This window comes from Salmo salar, chromosome 02 (assembly GCF_965601325.2).
Source record: "Salmo salar chromosome 02, fSalSal1, whole genome shotgun sequence".
In the NCBI taxonomy this organism is placed as follows: domain Eukaryota; kingdom Metazoa; phylum Chordata; class Actinopteri; order Salmoniformes; family Salmonidae; genus Salmo; species Salmo salar.
Window position 1 is genome coordinate 92,310,447 of NC_138292.1, and position 20,918 is coordinate 92,331,364.

Below are 20,918 nucleotides of genomic sequence, written 5' to 3' on the forward strand. Positions count from 1 at the left end.
ATCATTATTATTATTTGTTTTTAAATGTCATGAAAATCACTATACAAATTAAATGTATTATTTATTATGGTCTGACATGTCTGCAGAAATGTTGCAATTTGGTAATGTGTTTTGTTTGGTAAATTGTTTTGTAAATATTAATTCACATTTGTGGTGCCACTAAATAAACAATGAATTATTTAAATCCATATTGTCAATATTGTTATTATTATTAAAATGTTTTTATAATGGAGGGAGGTGGACAGGGAGTTAAAAAATGAACCCCAAAAGGTTCTTTGAGGAACCATGATAAGGGTTTCTTCAAATAACTTTTAGGGGTTCCCCCACAGTCTCAATTTGAAGAACCCCTAAAGGATACTCCAGGAACCTTTACTTTTTAGAGTGTATATTGATAAAAGTCACCTTGTCCGAGAGACATTTACATAGTTATACACAGCCCAATTTGGGATAACTATTTTAGGGTGAAACAGGCAGACCTGATATCGACCATAATTCAACGTCCATGGACGTCACGTGCTAAGGGGGTATGACCAAAGTTATTATATTTAGCTACACTTTGTAGTACATTTTTACACTATAATTAATGTTTATGATGGCACATCGCCCGTTTTCAAAGGGAGTCGTTGGTTTTTAGGGGCAGTCGCTTTTAAGCTTTTTTGTCTGAAAGTATTTTCTCAACTGCGATACCGACTCCAGTCAGCAGATGGCGATGTGCGTCTTTCAGGTGATTCTGCCACTGTGACGTATAATCTAGTGGACGGGACGCTTCTTCAACATCAACAGCTCGTCAGCCACCTTGGTTCACTCTAACTTTATGGAAAAAGGTTTATTCAATAAATCTAGCAACTCCTCTCATACTGGGAAGAACCCCCCCCCCCCCCCCCCCAATAAGCGTTTTATAGTTACATCGTTAGGGTAAAATAACCTAAAGTGAACACACTCCCATCAGTTTCTGAGACAACTGCCCAGACATTGTAGACTGTTTAATAATGCTTAACCCTCATCTTTATCAAATTATCCATTAAAGATACCAACTCAAAACCTACGTTCGTCTACATATGGGTTGTATAAATTGTATCTAATTATATTCCCAGTATTACTTCATCAAATCTCTACTAATCATTATACACACATACAATTCATCATATTTTCATATATTCACAGAATCCATATAAAACGTAAGAAATTCTCAGGTAGTCACAACAACCATTCCATTTGCTTTTTCAAGGACTCTCCATAGCTACGAAGCAGCTCTCATTTTACATTTACATTTTAGTCATTTAGCAGACGCTCTTATCCAGAGCGACTGACAGTAGTGAATGCATACATTTCATATATATATATATATATATTTTCTTTTCTTCCGTACTGGTCCCCCATGGGAATCGAACCCACAACCCTGGCGTTGCAAACATCATGCTCTACCAACTGAGCCAAACATACAACAGAACAAAAAAATGAACTTTTGTTTCCCGGACAATGACCATGGGATCCTCAACGGTTCTCTAACCTCCCAGAGACCACAGCAAAATCAAGCCTCCCAGGAACTATAGACCTTCCGCTGCTTTCTAAAATATCATCCCGCTTATTATCCACATTTCAATCATCTGATTAAGCATATTTCTATATGTTACTATTTTTTTTTTAAACTACGTTCGAGATGTGGTATTCACTCGGCTCGCTGCCTCTCAGATCAAATGTGGGTCCATCTGCTCCGTTCCCAAAGTGTGGTCTCCCTGAGATCCCAAGTTAGAGGGATCCCTGGTGCACCATTTACCCAGGTCGTCAGGAGCCAGCTCATTTACCCAGGTCGTCAGGAGCCAGCTCATTTACCCAGGTCATCAGGAGCCAGGTCATTTACCCAGGTCGTCAGGAGCCAGGTCATTTACCCAGGTCGTCAGGAGCCAGGTCATTTACCCAGGTCATCAGGTCATTTACCCAGGTCGTCAGGAGCCAGGTCATTTACCCAGGTCGTCAGGAGCCAGGTCATTTACCCAGGTCTTCAGGAGCCAGGTCATTTACCCAGGTCATCAGTCACCAAGTCAAGATTCACATCCCCATCGCCAAATGTGGAGGTTAATTTCTTTAATATCAATTGACGAGACAAACTTATCACACAAGTCAGAGTTATTCTTAAACTAAATCTTAATTCACTTATAAGGGAGCAGGTCAATACAACGTACACATATAAAGTGAATCAATTGAGTGCCCTACGATAATGATGGCTAGTGGACCCACGGGACAAAAGTACAAAGGTCTTTTACAGCCAAGATACACCCCTTTCAACCTACATGACGAACAATAGATGTATAGAACGGGTCACAATGTTAAGATTTGTATGAAAGATACTTATAATTCTCAGCAGACAGTATCTGCTGTAAAAACAGTACTCTTTGTGTAGAGACCAGGGTCTGGCCCTGAGGTCATCTCTCCCTGGTACCATATAGAACAGAAACATTAACTCATGCTCTGGAATGCGGTCTCTTTAGGTTTTATCACCCAAAAGACATTGTAATTCTCCTGTCAGTGTTTTCTCCCAGAGGCCCATCCTCAGTAGAACACAGACACAATAGTTGTAAGAACCCTCTATTCTGTTGCATAAAACAAACATTTGATGCAATAAAAGTATTATAACATAATCATGCAGTTTTGCTCTGTGTCCACTGAAAGTTGACTAGTAACAACAACTGGGACCTAAAAGTCACCCACCATGAGACCCACTAAATCTGCCCAAGAAGAGGCAAACAAAAGAAAAGTTTGGTGTGGGTTTAAAGACAGGAAGCAAACCAAAAAAGGTGGAGCAACTAAAGGTGTTGACTCTCCACATGTATCAAGACAACTGGAGCACTGGGCCAGACACTCTTAAATAGAACCTGGACCAGCTCAGGTGAAACACCTTCCCACTAACGAGATGGACAAGCCAGCACAGGTGTAACACATTCTGACTAACAAGGTGACACCAATCAGTGCACCAAAGACACATTCCAGTTGAATGCATTCAGTTGTTCAACTGACTAGGTTTCCCACGTGCTAACGTCCAACCTCAAAACATAAATGGAAAAACCAAAGCCTGTAACACCTTCCCCCTTAAGACAAGAAATATATCCTATATTTTTGTTGGACAAGTTTGCTCACCACCAAAAGAAAACAACTTCCATTTCACATAATCAACTACAATGCTTCACCTTCACCAATATAAACATGGTGTCTACTGACTGTCAACAATTAAAAACAAGAAAAAACACATATTTCTAAATAATAATATACAATCGTACAATTTTTTTCTCCTTTTTCTGTCTATAGAATCCTAAAACCCACTAGCTTCTAGAACTCTCGTCCCCTTGGAACGAGCCCAAACAAAAATCATCTCCAATATGGAAAAACATGTAGTCAAAATAAATTGTATAACATAGTAATATAGCCGTATAACAAAACTCAAATCAAATTGTACTGCGCCGAATACAACAGTGAAATGCTTACTTACGAGCCCCTAACCAACAGTTTAAAAAAAATACAGAAAAGAATAAGAGATAAAACTCATCAACACGGAAAAACGTGTCAAAATAATGTGATCCATGGTAACGCTTTGGCTAAACGAACAACACAAATCTTTTTGACTGCCCACCCTTGAGACAATCAGCAACCAAGTTGTCCTTACCACAGACATGTCTGATTTCAAGAGGAAACTCCTGCAATATCCGTAGTAACTTTCCACCTCACTGCAGAGCTTCTCTCTCTTTTCACGGTTCACTAGATAGGCATGTTGTTGGATCGGGGCCCAGTCCCCAATGTCATGCTCTAGTACATTTGTGTTGGCACATCTGAGAATGAACCCTGATATTCTAAAAGCAGGGCAACAATGTCAATATAATTGTACCAAGAAACTGTCAGTTGGTTGCTTAAATAAATATCATTACTAAATGTTACATGAAATGTAAATATGAAATAGCCCCAATGTCAAAACACAGTTTTAACGTGTCCAAATCAATAACCAATATGCAGAAACAGTTTGGGATGAATTGAAAACCTAAACATAAAATGTGCTATATACACAAACATCTGCCACAATAATCATATTACTTGTATTTTTTTAAGCAAGCACCTTATAAACTGCAGAAGCACCAAAAACGCTGTTGTTTTGACAAGTAGCAATAAATCACTGATATCGATTAGGGGGGAAATCAGGTTGTACGTGATGTTGAAACTAACACAACTAAAAAAAAAAACATGGAAATGGGAGATATATTTTACCTCACTGATTAGAGGACAACCTGCAGAAGACAGTCAGCTACATTTTGGAGTGATACATTTAAATGTAGGGGTCACTAAACAAAGGAACACAACACTTATTTGTCATAACTCATCGGTATCATGCTAAAATCATTTGTGTGACAGAAGGGAGATGAAGTTGCACGTCCTGTTAAAACTAACAGCTCAAAAACCACACAGAATCTGGGAATAATGTGTACATCACTTGTTAGAGGACAACTTGTAGAAAACAGCTAGCTACATTTTGAAGTGTTGCATTGTGATTCAAGTGGGTCACCAACGTGGTAAGTGTAACACAACTCTTTTTTTGTTAGTCACTTTTTGTTATATCACATAAATAGTAACTCTTCCATTTCAGAGCCTGGATTTTCCCCGAGGCTAATATCCATATCATGTTGAAATCAATAGAACAGGGGACAAACGTTTAGGGTTCTACATTGTGACATTAATTCATTGATATCATGAAACAACTCCTTCATGTATGTATTTTCTGATATTTGATCAGAGATCTTTTATCAGATTATCTCTTATCTCTTATAGCTGTGCTATAAGATTTCTCTCCTGTGTGTGTTCTCTTGTGTGATGTCAGATGGCCAGATTGACCAAATCTCTTCCCACATTGATCACAGCTATAGGATTTCTCTCCTGTGTGCATTCTCTGGTGCACTGTCAGATTGCTAGATTGACCAAAACCCTTCCCACATTGATCACAGGTATAGGATTTCTCTCCTGTGTGTATTCTCTGGTGTGATGTCAGATGGCCAGATTGAACAAAACTCTTCCCACATTGATCACAGCTATAAGATTTCTCTCCTGTGTGTGTTCTCTGATGAATTTTAATGCCTGATGGGGAGGTGAATCTCTTCCCACAGTCAGAGCAGCAGTGAGTTCTCTTCCCTGTGGGTCTTTGCAGGTGTTCTGATCTGGAGAGACTCTTCTCTGCCTCGTCAGCATCATGAGGTTGTTGAGGCTCCCCAGAGGACCCACGATAGTCCCGTCTCTCTCCTGTGTGGATGACAAAGTCAGACAGACGGTTAAAGGCCCACAACAGCAGAAATCCACTGTTTATTTGAGGTAAAAGGTGATTCCCAGATCATACCCATGAAGTTGTACAACAATTGACGTCTATTAAATTATTTGACCATTACGACAGTCAACTTAGCAACAATCATATTTTGTCTTGTTTTCACATTAGTAGTAACTAGAAATAAGTTATTCATGTTGTTGAACTCCTAAGCAGTGTGCCAGACGACTTTTGGTCTCCAATATAGGCCCCTTTCTGTGTTTGCTAAAATTGCAGCACGAGGGCAATGCGCACACAATTTGATTGCAGAAACACCTCCCTGCTAATGAGGAAACCACTAGTTATGGATGTAGTATATCTGGTAATGAGGAAACCACTAGTTATGGATGTAGTATATCTGGTAATGAGGAAACCACTAGTTATGGATGTAGTATATCTGGTAATGAGGAAACCACTAGTTATGGATGTAGTATATCTGGTAATGAGGAAACCACTAGTTATGGATGTAGTATATCTGGTAATGAGGAAACCACTAGTTATGGATGTAGTATATCTGGTAATGAGGAAACCACTAGTTATGGATGTAGTAGATCTGGTAATGAGGAAACCACTAGTTATGGATGTAGTATATCTAGTTGGAGCAAAAATGGTGAGCAAAGATTTTAGTTTTTCACAATGTATTCTGAATTTTACAGCTCACTATCAGCACAAGATCAGGAGTGCTACTCAAGGAAACTCACATTAAGCTCTGTGTCTATTCACTAATTCACCACTGTGGGGGAAAACTCAGGGGAGTTCTCATAGGCTGACAGCAAAAATAGCCTCCATTTCCAGGTTGCTTATGAGTGCATTTCACATTACTATTGGATTATAACTGTAAGGCTCGTTTGAATCTCCTGCTTAATATGTTTGTGTTATTGTCGCAAATCAACCGCTTTATACTTAAAAAACGTCAACCTGACAATGAGGGTTTGTACACTAAGTGTTTAACAAATTGGCACATAACTTCACCTAACAATAACATAGTAGAGGTCGACCCATAACATCACCAACAATAACATAGTAGAGGTCGACCCATAACATCACCAACAATAACATAGTAGAGGTCCACCCATAACATCACCAACAATAACATAGTAGAGGTCGACCCATAACATCACCACCAATAACATAGTAGAGGTCGACCCATAACATCACCACCAATAACATAGTAGAGGTCGACCCATAACATCACCACCAATAACATAGTAGAGGTCACCCATAACATCACCACCAATAACATAGTAGAGGTCCACCCATAACATCACCACCAATAACATAGTAGAGGTCCACCCATAACATCACCACCAATAACATAGTAGAGGTCACCCATAACATCACCACCAATAACATAGTAGAGGTCGACCCATAACATCACCACCAATAACATAGTAGAGGTCCATAACATCACCACCAATAACATAGTAGAGGTCCACCCATAACATCACCACCAATAACATAGTAGAGGTCGACCCATAACATCACCACCAATAACATAGTAGAGGTCCACCCATAACATCACCACCAATAACATAGTAGAGGTCGACCCATAACATCACCACCAATAACATAGTAGAGGTCCATAACATCACCACCAATAACATAGTAGAGGTCCACCCATAACATCACCAACAATAACATAGTAGAGGTCGACCGATTATGATTTTTCAACGCCGATACCGATTATTGGAAGACCAAAAAAAAAGCCAATGCCGATTAATTGGCTGATTTTATATATATATATTTGTAATATTTAATTTATTTGTAATAATGACAACTACAAAAATACTGAATGAACACTTTTATTTTAACTTAATATAATACATAAATAAAATCTATTTAGTCTCAAATAAATAATGAAACACGTTCCATTTGGTTTAAATAAATAATGAAACATGTTCCATTTGGTTTAAATAAATAATGAAACATGTTCCATTTGGTTTAAATAAATAATGAAACATGTTCCATTTGGTTTAAATAAATAATGAAACATGTTCCATTTGGTTTAAATAGTGCAAAAACACTGTGTTGGAGAAGAAAGTAAAAGTGCAATATAAGCCATGTAAAAAAGCTTTTAACATAACTATTTCTCTCTATATCATTTGAAATTCATATACATTTTTATTTATTTATTTAATTTATATATTTTCTTACCTTTAGTGGGTTAACTGCCTGTTCAGGGGCAGAACGACAGATTTGTACCTTGTCATCTCGGGGATTTGAACTTGCAACCTTTCAGTTACTAGTCCAATGCTCTAACCACTAGGCTACCCTGCCGCCCAGAATGTTCTTATAGGCACTATAGTATTGCCAGCCTACTCTTGGGAGTTGATAGGCTTGAAGTCATAAACAGAGCTGTGCTTCAAGAATTGCGATGAGCTGCTGGAAAACGCAGGAAAGTGCTGTTTGAATGAATGCTTTCGAGCCTGCTGCTGCCTACCACCACTCAGTCAGACTGCTCTATCAAATATCAAATCATAGACTTAATTATAATATAATAAACACAGAAATACGAGCCGTAGGTCATATTCAATTTAATATCGCTCTTCACCGACCCAGGAAGGGGCGGAGCCAAACAGGTGTTGCACCTCGTTTCCCACCTTCAGGGAACAGTAATTATAGTCATAAAGTTACACTCCCTTTCAGTCGGTCAACTTCGGTACAACACACTATAGGGAAATAAAATCATTCTCCATGCCGACCCAAACGGATACTAAATGAAACGGCCCCTGGCAGACCACCCAGACCTTACCCCGCAAGATGCGTCAGTTGTGTCAATTTATTCATTGTCTTTTGTTTGAAACACTCCTGTCAATGTTGAGTAAGGACGCACACCTTATTAAGCATATAGAAGTAGGACTAGTCTACCTGTCCTGCACGCAAATGTAGGTCTATAAATGTGCCCATTTGGGGATGTCTGATAGTATTTCTGATTGTCTTAATGCACCACCACTAATGAGTTGTGGAGCTTCTCAAAGTAATTTTTTCTTCACCTCAAACAGCAAGTAAACAAAGTCTTCCTAAAATCAATTGCAAATGACAATAGTTCCTCAAAGTATTTTCGTAAAATATTTCCACTCGGCACGAAAGGGAAAAACTGTAATGTGCTGATCCAGTGGAAATGTCATAAAATACCTGATTACTTCTTATCCCTTTAACAAATAGCCTACAGCTGTGTCTGTCCAGAACTCACTGGCGGGAAACTGAGAGCCCAGAATTATTAATACAATGTTTCAAGTTCGTTGTAGACAGGCCATGTGATTTAGAGGATATTTATTTGCAATGTTTTTATTTGTTGGCTTTATGTAGGGAATTTTTACATAGTTGGCAATGGCAATAAAAATTCCTTTTAGATTTGTATAATTTTCATTTAGATAGAATGTAGATTAATCACAGACAATGATTTTGAGATACTATTATAAATTAAATTAGGCTGTTCCAGTAAAATGTGCATATGAAAATAATAACTGGCACCAGATCAGTAGAAATGGTAAGATACATTTGCACTCCAAACGTAGGTTGCCGACTGCTTGTGTAGCCTATTACCAGCAACGTAAGAATTTATGAAGGCCAGCAGGAGGTGGTGGTTCAGGAAGAGTTTCTTCTCTTTTGGTTGGGCCACATTGATGTAATGGCATGAAAATAAATTGGCTGAATATTATACAATGACTTATCAACAGCTCTAACAATTTGACCCTCACAGGAAATCTACACTGGCAGTTATAGAATATACTATATAGCCTCAATCTGGTTAAACTATCATTATGACATCATGGATGAATTCTAGAATATACTATATATCCTAGACACCTGGTTAAACTATCATTATGACCTCATGGATGAATTCTAGAATATACTATATATCCTAGAAACCTGGTTAAACTATCATTATGGCATCATGGATGAATTCTAGAATATACTATATATCCTAGACACCTGGTTAAACTATCATTATGACATCATGGATGAATTCTAGAATATACTATATAGCCTAGAAACCTGGTTAAACTATCATTATGACATCATGGATGGCCAGTCCTTGTATTCATAGTGTAGTGAATTCAGGGGGTAGCCCTGAGCTGGACTCAAACCTGGGTCCACTGACTGTCAAGTCAACACCTTATAACTGTTACGCCAAGATTTCTGAACTTCTTGACGAGGTCCCTATGAATTTGAGAGTGGTTACATTTCTCCAGCTCCCATTCCTCAGCTGTTTACCAAACCAAGTCTCAGGGCTGACATTTTGTTGCTGTTAAAATACTAGGTTGACACTTTAAAAAAGCCACACAACAATCAATCAACCAATATGCAGTTCAACCAATAACAAAGCTGTAATTCCACCACTAGTTTGGTTATAAGATGATGATGGGGCTGGAGAAATGTAACTACTTTCAAAATTCATAGACAGACCTATGGATGCAAGGACTGACCATCCATGATATAAACATAGTTTTAACCATGTTGAGGCTATACAGTGTTGATTTACATTGTTTCTAGACATTGGAGTAAAAAAAGCTTATTTGGGGTTCTGATGGGGTACAACAGTTGAACTAAGCTCATGAGGCATGTGTTATATTCTTCAAGAATCAATGGCTATAAATAAATAATATAAAAGTCACAATATGGATGTAGCAATTGCATATTTCCCCTTTAACACCACACATCAGTTCAACAACTGCAGAGTTTGTGCCTCTGTATTTAAGACGGTACTTACTAGTGTTAATCAGGGAACGGTTTCTCAAAACCATCTTATGGCTAAGTTCATCGTTAGAACCATTGGATGCCTTAAGATGCGTTTGGGAAACCGGGCCCAGATATCCAGTATCCCCCTCTTCTTCCTCCTCATTTTTGGATGTAACAGTCATCTCCCCCTCTTCCTCTTTCACTCCATAAACTGCAGCCTCCTCTTCTTTTACTGTAACATCCTCCTCCTCTTTCACTCTGAACGTGTCTTTCTCTTCTTTCACTGTAACGTCTTTCTCTTCATCTTTCACTGTAACAGCCTCACCCTCTACTTCTTTTTTTACTGCAACAGCCTCCTCTTCCTTCTCTTTCACGGGAGCTTCTTTCTCCGTCCAGCAGACCTCTTCTTTAACAGGAGGAGAGTAGCTCAGTGACTGCATGGTCGGGAATGTTAGCTAGCTAGGCTAATGCTAACTTAACCAGCCCGCTAGCTGACTAATAACAACAACACCGTAAATATGAAATTAAATCGGATAACTAACTAGACGACAGAAGTGGGTTTAAAACACAGTGGCTAATATACACTAAAGCGTCTAAAGAGCTTTATTGGTTCGGCTATTTTGTCTAGCAAGCTACCGAGGAGGCTGAATAACTGTTGCTACTGTTGAAAGAAAAGTTCCGTCCACTAGATTACACGTCACACCAACAGCATTACCTTAAATTCCCACACCGCCATCTGCTGACTGGAGTGGGTAACGCAGTTGAGTAAAATGTATATTTAATTTTCAGACAAAAAGTTAAAGGGTAGGAATCAGGGACATCGCTAGTCCTAAAATATTCATTAGCCCCCCCTAAATAAATCAATATCAGTCAATATATTTTTTCTGTGATTTCTTTTTTTCGTCAACCGTTCCATCACATCTTAAACTTCTTAAAGGCCGGCACTAGGACCAGCGGAGGCTGCTGCTGCACTAGTGACTGTTAGACTTTCTTCAGTAAAGATGGCGGACAGACATACTAGGAGAGAGGGGTACCCCTACACAGAACTGAACTGGATCAAAGATGGTGGACAGAAACACTAGGAGAGAGGGGTACCCATACACAGAACTGAACTGGATCAAAGATGGTGGACAGAAATACTAGGAGAGAGGGGTACCCCTACACAGAACTGAACTGGATCAAAGATGGAGGACAGAAATACTAGGAGAGAGGGGTACCCCTACACAGAACTGAACTGGATCAAAGATGGTGGACAGAAATACTAGGAGAGAGGGGTACCCCTACACAGAACTGAACTGGATCTAAGATGGAGGACAGAACTACTAGGAGAGAGGGGTACCCCTACACAGAACTGATCTGGATCGAAGATGGAGGACAGAAATACTAGGAGAGAGGGGTACCCCTACACAGAACTGAACTGGATCAAAGATGGTGGACAGAAATACTAGGATGGAAGCAAATGTAAGGGATTATAACGAATCATGCAAAAACATGTACAGTTGACAGGAATGTTAGTTAATGTAGAGACAAACGATTATGCATTTTTTATCATGAAGTTGATTTACGAAAATCGCGATTTAGCAAGCTAGCTGACTAGCTAACATTAACGAGCTAGCTGACTAGCTAACATTAACCAGCTAGCTGACTGGCTAACATTAACGAGCTAGCTGACTAGCTAACATTAACCAACTAGCTGACTAACTAACATTAGCCAGCTAGCTGACTAGCTAACATTAACCAGCTAGCTGACTAGCTAACATTAGCCAGCTAGCTGACTAGCTTTATGGGTGTTGTGACATGAGTATGAAATTGTCATTCTGGTTGTTTTAGGGACTCCTGAAACAACCAGCAAACCAGGCGGTAGTTTTGTGAAACAGTGGATGTATAGAATCTAGCTAGCTGAAGAATTTACTGTAAATTGAATGTACAATTTCGTAAGCTTGCCTTGCAGATATTTGCCATGCAGATAGATGAAATAACGTAGCTAGCTATGTTCTTGCTTATTGTGCAGTGGATGATTATAATACCTGTATGCCTATGGATGTGTAGCTAGCTATCTAGCCGATCTGTGTATGGACCCAAAGGTTTGGTATACATATTAGTTCAGAACCTAGCTATGAACCTCAGCTATCATAGCCAGTTGTATCAACTTCAAAACAGCCTGAATGACATTAATGAAGCCTATGGATTGAGTAGAATATAATATCATGTTGTGCCAAGGATGCAAGTCGTATATACATGTAGTTATTACCATGCATGAGATCCCCACATTGTAGCCTGTACATTTAATATATTCACTGATCATGTACTCTACCTTGGCAAATAAAGGTGCAGTTTAGGTATGAATGTCTTTGAGATTATTTTTCAGTCATATCCAATACCAGGAGTATCAAATTCCAGTCTTTGAATGACGCTGTGTCTGCATGTATGTATTACAATTATACACTTCAACAGTGTTTACCAATCTTGGTCCTGGGACATCAATGGTTACACATTGTAACTAATAGACTAGAAACAGGATTTAACTAGTTAATTCATATATACAGAAATATAATGTTAAAAAACAGAACACTACACTTCCTATGCATCATGTAAATACTCTAACACTGGTTCATCTCAACATCTAATGCCCTTCATCTGCATTGATCTGATAAACACAGGATAGGTGGAGTATTTCATCACATTACACTTCATTTCAACCAATAGAGAATGTGAAAACGCTTTATTGAAAAGCTCATTATCCATGTGTTTGAGTTTCAGTTTATTTTATTTTTACAGGGACAGTGCACATTAATCAACGTTTCAGTAAAAGTGCCGGTTTTAGCCACCCGGCTAATTTTCAACCGCAGTCCCTGGGCAGGTTATTAAAAACAATTACAATATAGACAATCATTGAACAGTGAGCACACACAGAGTAACATAGGACAAGCAAGACATAGCATACAGACAGAGCAACATAGGACAAGAAAGATGTAGCATACAGACAGAGCAACATGGAACAAAAAGCAACAAGACAAAATCCATAAAAACAACAAAGTGTTTCCACACCTCACAAGCTCCAGACAACAGACAACATGGAAAGTGGTAATACACAGCTAGTGATTATGTTCACAAATCTGATTGACCTTTAGCCATGTCTTCATGCATTTTGTGAAAGTGTGATATGTGGTGCAGTTATGTGTGTCTGATGGCAGTGTATTCCAGACATGGGACGCTCTCACAGAGAAAGCGGATTTACTAAAGGTGCTTTTCCTTAAGGGAACTATACAGTCACCTCTCATGGCAGACCTTGTGGATCTGCTGCCATATGTTTGGGTTTTCTGTTTAACAAAAATACTGAGTGGAGGGGGTTAGGTTATTTGAATTACCTTTTTCACATGCTTTTTAAAAGAGAGGTTGGAATCAAGTATGATGCCAAGGTACTTAAAATCAGATACCACCTGGAGCTTCTCCCCTGACACATAGACATCTGGCTCAGTAGTATCAGTTGCCCTCTTTGTGAAGAACATGCAAACAGTTTTTTTCACATTGAGATGCAAACACAAGTCACTGAGCCACTTTGTAACCTGGACCATTACAGTAGTGAGTTCTTGTGCAGCTTGTTGTTTGCTCTTTGCATGCACATATATCACTGTATCATCTGCATACATTTGAACTTCAGACCCAGTGCAGACAGAAGGCAGATCATTAATGTACAGGCTGAACAGGAGGGGCCCCAGTATTGACCCTTGGGGCACGCCCACATCATAGCTAAGAGTGAGCGACAACTCATTGCTCACTCTGACACACTGAGTTCTGCCTTCAAGGTATGATTTAATCCATCTCAAGGCATCGGGGGAAAAGTTGAACTTGGACAATTTTGTGATGAGAATCTCATGGTTAACAGTATCGAAAGCCTTCCTTAGGTCCAGAAACACAGCCCCAACAACGCCCCCTTTGTCCATATTGGACTTCACATTTTTCAGAAGAAAGAAGTTAAAGCAGAAGAAAGCAGTTATGTTATAAATACAAGTTCAATCTGTACTTCAACGCACATCTGTTGTGCAGTATAAAAACAGAGGAAGAATGAGGAGGTGGTGAGAGAGGTGTAAAAGACAGAAAGGGAAAGAGGTAAGCACATAGGAGCAGGGAAGGCAGCACATGATTAATGAATCACAGTGCTACATAAATATTCTCTCAGTTCATCACAATTACATAATAGTGTCTCTCGTCGGCCCAAAGGTTCTTAAAAGCAGGTGAGGTGGTGATGATGGGACTGGGGGTTGGCATCCTCTCACATCAAAACATATCTGCAGACGAGAGACAGATGGAGAGAGAGAGCATGTTTAAACCTTGTGTTATTATTTTTTATTCTAACATTGTTAGTCATCAATCAGGAGGTGAAATGCAAAACTGACCTGAGATCATTAACTCTGTGACTACTGCATCTCTATCTGTATTTCAATGTAAAGCATCTCTTTAATAATACTTCCTGTATAATATAAACTGACCTTGGATCATTAACTCTGGGACGACTGCATCTCTATCTGTATTTCAATGTAAAGCATCTCTTTAATAATACTTCCTGTATAATATAAACTGACCTGGGATCATTAACTCTGGGACTACTGCATCTCTATCTGTATTTCAATGTAAAGCGTCTCTTTAATAATACTTCCTGTTGACCTGACCAAGTGACCTCTCACCTCTGATCATGCTGTGCCCTCTTTGTAGCCAGTTCAGATGCAGGAGGGGTTCATCGACACAGCTGATATAACCTAGAGCATTTAGGGAGAAGAGGAGAGAGGGATGACGTGAAGGAGAGAGACTGTTATTGAGAAAATATGGTAGTTAAAGCGACAGTGTTCAACAGGAATCTGTGTGTGGCCTCACCTGGTGTCCACACCACACTAAGTGGCTGCAGAGTACTTTATGCTGAAAAACATGAACGGACCCACAAGGACAAACAATATAGCGTAGTTATAGAAATAATGAAGTGTCTTACTATTCTCCATGGTTGGCCCTCTTGCCTATTCTTTGAAGGTGGAAGGAGCCACAGTTATACACCTGAGCCTGTTTACTGCACAACACAATCCATCAATCAGATTGATACATAAGTGTTTAGGTGGGGGTTATAGGGGGTCTAATTGTTCTACATTTTTTCAATATGGGTGATTTAAAATAGTCTGTTTTGTTTTTTTGCACAGATATCACACCCTTACCTAAACAGCACCCTCACATGAGAAGTAGAAATCAAAGGGAGAGAAACTAGGAATTGAATAACTGCAGTTGACATAGCTCAGTAAATGGAAGAATACTCTTATTGAAATGTGAATGGCTCTTAAAAGAGCCTTTGGTTGTGCATAGTGTAGTCCATGGTGTTGCCAGGGAACAGCACCCTCTTTGAAGAAGTAGGAGGTGAAGATCTCCTGCACACGGATTGCCTCTCTTGCTGCGTTGTTGAACCCCATCCTTGAAACATCCTGCAGAGCAGCAGACTCCTCCTCTGGCACACGGCGGCGAGCTGCAGATCCCCTCCTGGTCCTCGTGTCCATCCTCATGAAGTTACGCAGGACACAGGTAGCCTTCACACACCTGAATTCCTCCAGGAGGCAGTCCCAGATGACCCTGGTCACCCAACCTTGCAGTGTCCACGGTAACTGTAGGCAATCGTTTTGAAGGAATCTCCAGTTACAAGGTCTCTGTAGGAATATGGAAGACAATGTAATTATTAGACTTTTACATCACCAGGTCATTGTGGATTACTAAAGTATAATATCCCTGATAACAAATCATGATAACATTGGATTGTTAGATGCATGGTCACACATATGTACATGTGTAGCATGTGACAATAACAGGATCATATCAAGGACGGCATCACAAATGAATACATAAATACCACTTGAAGCTTGATGATGAGTTGATCATTTGAATCAGCTGTGGAGTGTGAATGCAAAAACAAAAATGTGCCCCTCTTTGAGTCCCCAGGACTGAGAACCACTGCTCTTCATTGGGACCTCTTCATATGTAGACTGGCTTTCATAGAGCTCTTTATCTGAGGACAGAAAACCTCACAAGAAACAGACTTCATTATAGTCAAATTACACCACACTGAATATTATGTTACTATTATCTCCGTCCTCACTTCTAGGGACAGGAACTACACAAAAGTACCTGCCCTATCCAGAATAGCCTCCTCTCTCACTGACAGTTGGGGCTGCTATCCTTTTACCCTCCTCCATGGCTGTTAGCTAGCTACCTACAAATGCATTAGGAGTTTGTTTTTTACTGTGATAAATACATAAAGATAGCTAGCAAATATGAAGTTAGGTAGTTGCTGATATTTAATTCACTTAGCTAGCTATCTATCTATACAGTATTTGAAGTTGGTTAGATAGCTAGCTAGCCAACTAGCTAGCTTATTTAGCAGCTCATTTGCGTTAGCCTGCACTGTAGCTAGTTAGCTAATAATACATTGTTGTTTTTTACATTTACAAAATCTATTTACTTACTTAATTACTTGAATAGGTTCTCCCAGCCATGTGGACAACTGGAAACAGGGCAGCAAAGTTTGTCACCAGAGCGTTTTAGAGGAAATTACTATTGAACTATGTACCCATTTAATAACCAGACCTTCATACAAACTTGCTCTGCTGAATTCTTGACGGAGTCACAATGGGCGGCCTAAGAGGCATCTAGTCCATCTGCTGACTGGACGCAGTTCAGTAAAATGTACATTTTATTTTCAGACAACAAGTTAAAGTGTAGGAAGCATGAGTTTTTACTCACCAGTGTAACAACACAGTGTGGTTAAAGACTTAGTAACTGAGTTGTAATCACGATCTGGTTTCCTATAAGTACAGTTATATTTTTGTGTTATTACATATTTCTTAACTTATTTCTGGATATCTTCTAAACTACCCACAATGCACTATTTCTCTACGTCATATGGAGGATCTACTCTGTGCTACAGAGTTTGTATGCTAGCTCGGTAGCTAGCTCCAGCTTGTCAACATTAGCCACACCTCATGCGTTTCATATACTGTGTGGTTGTGTTTTCTAGTGGGAACCCATGAGTGCCAACGATTGGTTTAATTTGAAGTTCTACATTTGAAGTTATTTCTGTTGTAGTTTACATCATAGGGAATAGGCTGGTCCTCCATATTACATCACACCTGACTTTGGCATTCTTTGTAATTCTAATTGGTTTTATGTAATAACTCCAAAAATAGAACAGTGAGGTGTACCTTTGCATTGGGACTTAAACATATTTTATTTGATATTTTATAAACAATACAAAACATACACACACAAACGACAACATCATACAAACATTAACTACATCACACCTGTCCAGACCCACTAGAACACACCTCCATCTCCATTAACTACATCACACCTGTCCACTAGAACACACCTCCATCTCCATTAACTACATCACACCTGTCCAGACCCACTAGAACACACCTCCATCTCCATTAACTACATCACACCTGTCCAGACCCACTAGAACACACCTCCATCTCCATTAACTACATCACACCTGCCCAGACCCACTAGAACACACCTCCATCTCCATTAACTACATCACACCTGCCCAGACCCACTAGAACACACCCCCATCTCCATTAACTACATCACACCTGCCCAGACCCACTAGAACACACCTCCATCTCCATTAACTACATCACACCTGCCCAGACCCACTAGAACACACCTCCATCTCCATTAACTACATCACACCTGCCCAGACCCACTAGAACACACCTCCATCTCCATTAACTACATCACACCTGCCCAGACCCACTAGAACACACCCCCATCTCCATTAACTACATCACACCTGCCCAGACCCACTAGAACACACCTCCATCTCCATTAACTACATCACACCTGCCCAGACCCACTAGAACACACCTCCATCTCCATTAACTATATCACACCTGTCCAGACCCACGGAGGATTGGTTGATTTCGAGTATCCCTCTACACCCTTTACACATGTACTGCACTGGAATTATCCCATTGGCTGGCAGAAACTTGATGTTTTTTATTGGGCCATCAAATCTGTTTAGTGATTTGTGTGATTAGTTCCATTTCCGTCACATGTGCATAAGGGAGAGGTGGTGTCTGATGTCTGCAGGTCAATGAAACTGAGAAATATGATCCTTGTAATTATTCTATGTGAATATCAGCAGTGGTAATGATTGTGAAATATTTAGTTAATTTCATGAGAGCAACATGATAATTAATGATTTCTGAACAACCATTTTTTATTTAATGTCTATTAAGAATATCTGATCAACTTTATTTCACTTGGTGATGTTTCATTATAGAGAACATGACATGACAATACATGACATCCACAGTGGTGATGTTTCATTATAGAGAACATAACATGACAATACATGACATCTACAGTGGTGATGTTTCATTATAGAGAACATGACAATACATGACATCTACAGTGGTGATGTTTCATTATAGAGAACATAACATGACAATACATGACATCTACAGTGGTGATGTTTCATTATAGAGAACATGACAATACATGACATCTACAGTGGTGATGTTTCATTATAGAGAACATGACAATACATGACATCTACAGTGGTGATGTTTCATTATAGAGAACATGACAATACATGACATCTACAGTGGTGATGTTTCATTATAGAGAACATAACATGACAATATATGACATCTACAGTGGTGATGTTTCATTATAGAGAACATAACATGACAATACATGATATCTACAGTAGTGGTGTTTCATTATAGAGAACATAACATGACAATACATGACATCTAAGTAGCTGAATATGATTATGGACTAACAGTCTAACAGTTTGAAGGACACAACTCATGTTATTCTGGTTAAACAGTGGGAGACTAGTTGATTATGGACTAACAGTCTAACAGTTTGAAGGACACAACTCATGTTATTCTGGTTAAACAGTGGGAGACTAGTTGATTATGGACTAACAGTCTAACAGTCTGAAGGACACAACTCATGTTATTCTGGTTAAACAGTGAGAGACTAGTTGATTATGGACTAACATTTTGGACACACTTATTACATTTTTTACATTTTCTTTTTACTATTTTCTACATTGTACAATAATAGTGACGACAATAACACTATTGGCATTCTCTCAACCTGCTTCATGAGGAATTCATCAGGAATGCTTTTCCAACAGTCTTGAAGGAGTTCCCACATATGCTGAGCACTTGTTGGCTGCTTTTCCTTCTTTTCCTTCTCTGCGGTCCAACTCATCCCAAACCATCTCAATTGGGTTGAGGTCGGGTGATTGTGGAGGCCAGGGCCTCTGATGCTACATATCACTGTCCTTCTTGGTCAAATAGCCCTTACACAGCCTGGAGGTGTGTTGGGTCATTGTCCTGTTGAAAAACAAATGATAGTCACACTAAGTGCAAACCAGATGTGATGGAGTATCGCTGCAGAAAGATTACAGGTAACTTATTCGATATTTTGTAGTCATGTTGTGCGAGTTGGAACCAGTGTTTTTCTGGATCAAACGCGCCAAATAAATTGACATTTTGGAGATATAACGATGGAATTAATCGAACAAAAGGACCATTTGTGATGTTTATGGGATATTTTGGAGTGCCAACAGAAGAAGATCTTCAAAGGTAAGGCATGAATTATATCGTTGTTTCTGAGTTTTGTGTCGCGCCGGGCGGGCTGAAATATGATTAGCTGTGTTTGTTTGATGGGGTGCTGTCCTCAGATAATCGTATGGTTTGCTTTCACCGTAAAGCCTTTTTTGAAATATGACACCGTGGCTGGATTAACAAGAAGTCAAGCTTTAATTTGACATATTACATGTGTATTTTCAAGAATGTTAAATATTTACAATTCTGTAGTTTGAATTTGGTGCCCTGCACTTCACTGGATGTTGGCCAGGTGGGAGGCTACCGTCCCACGTACCCTAGAGAGGTTTAAATAGCCATCACGTCAGCAAAGGGAATATGTTCCATCATCCATGTTTATTTACATTAGTGCAAATAGTCCACTGATATTGGTGTAATTTCTCACCCCTTTTGGCTGTAGGAAAGTGAATTTCCCCTCAGGCACACATTTGTTCTTTGTTATTACCCGAGTGATAAGAGAATTATCTAATAAAGGTAAATGAATCAATAAACCATGATGAATTATTAGTCATACAGCATGGTTAATGACTAATCAATGTAATGATCAATGTAGGGATCGATTGGTCTGATTAGTTCCGGAAAGTCCAGGAACCACTGGAGAGGGAAAGAAATGTGTGTATGCAATTAGTATAGAGAGCTACCGAAGCAGATGGTCAAGGGAGTAAAACTTCAAAGAGTTCCTAACCTTGAAGGAAAGGAACAGGCTGAGCCAGAATGTGATAAACAGCGTGAGAAGTCAATGGGGGTTGCAGGTCACCAACAGATTGTGTGTAAATGCATGTGCGTAAGTAAGCAAGAACTATATAATGACTGTTTTGTTATCCTGACGGGAGAACATTCTCATGAATAAAGCTACAGAAACCTTTTGCAGAAAGCTGAGTCCTTGCCTAATTATTTTAACCCATTGTCTTACAAATCTTGGGCATTAGTCAAGGCGAATTGATTATTGATTATTATCATCAAGATATAAAATTCCTATGACACCGAGCCACTGCCTGTTCAGCCTGCTATCATCCAGAAGGCGAGGTCAGTACAGGTACATCAAAGCTGGGACCGAGAGACAGAAGCTGTTTTTCAATCTCAAGGCCATCAGACTGTTAAATAGCATCACTAACACAGAGAGGCTGCTGCCTTCATTCACAGACTTGAAATCATTGGTTACTTTAAAGAATGGAACACTAGTCACTTTAATAATGTTTACATATCTGGCATTACTCATCTCATATATATATACTGTATTCTCT

The 20,918-nt window shown here is 39.3% G+C and overlaps 1 long non-coding RNA gene across 1 annotated transcript; it reads right to left on the minus strand.

Annotated features, from left to right (window-relative positions):
• Positions 1 to 12,763: 12,763 nt before the first annotated feature.
• LOC145863042 (uncharacterized) lies at positions 12,764 to 16,912 on the minus strand. The gene is made up of 2 exons (XR_014382375.1): positions 14,701 to 16,912; positions 12,764 to 14,304 (listed from the first exon to the last, which is right to left on the minus strand). It is a non-coding gene; the product is annotated as an uncharacterized LOC145863042 (long non-coding RNA).
• Between the last annotated feature and the right edge of the window lie 4,006 nt (positions 16,913 to 20,918).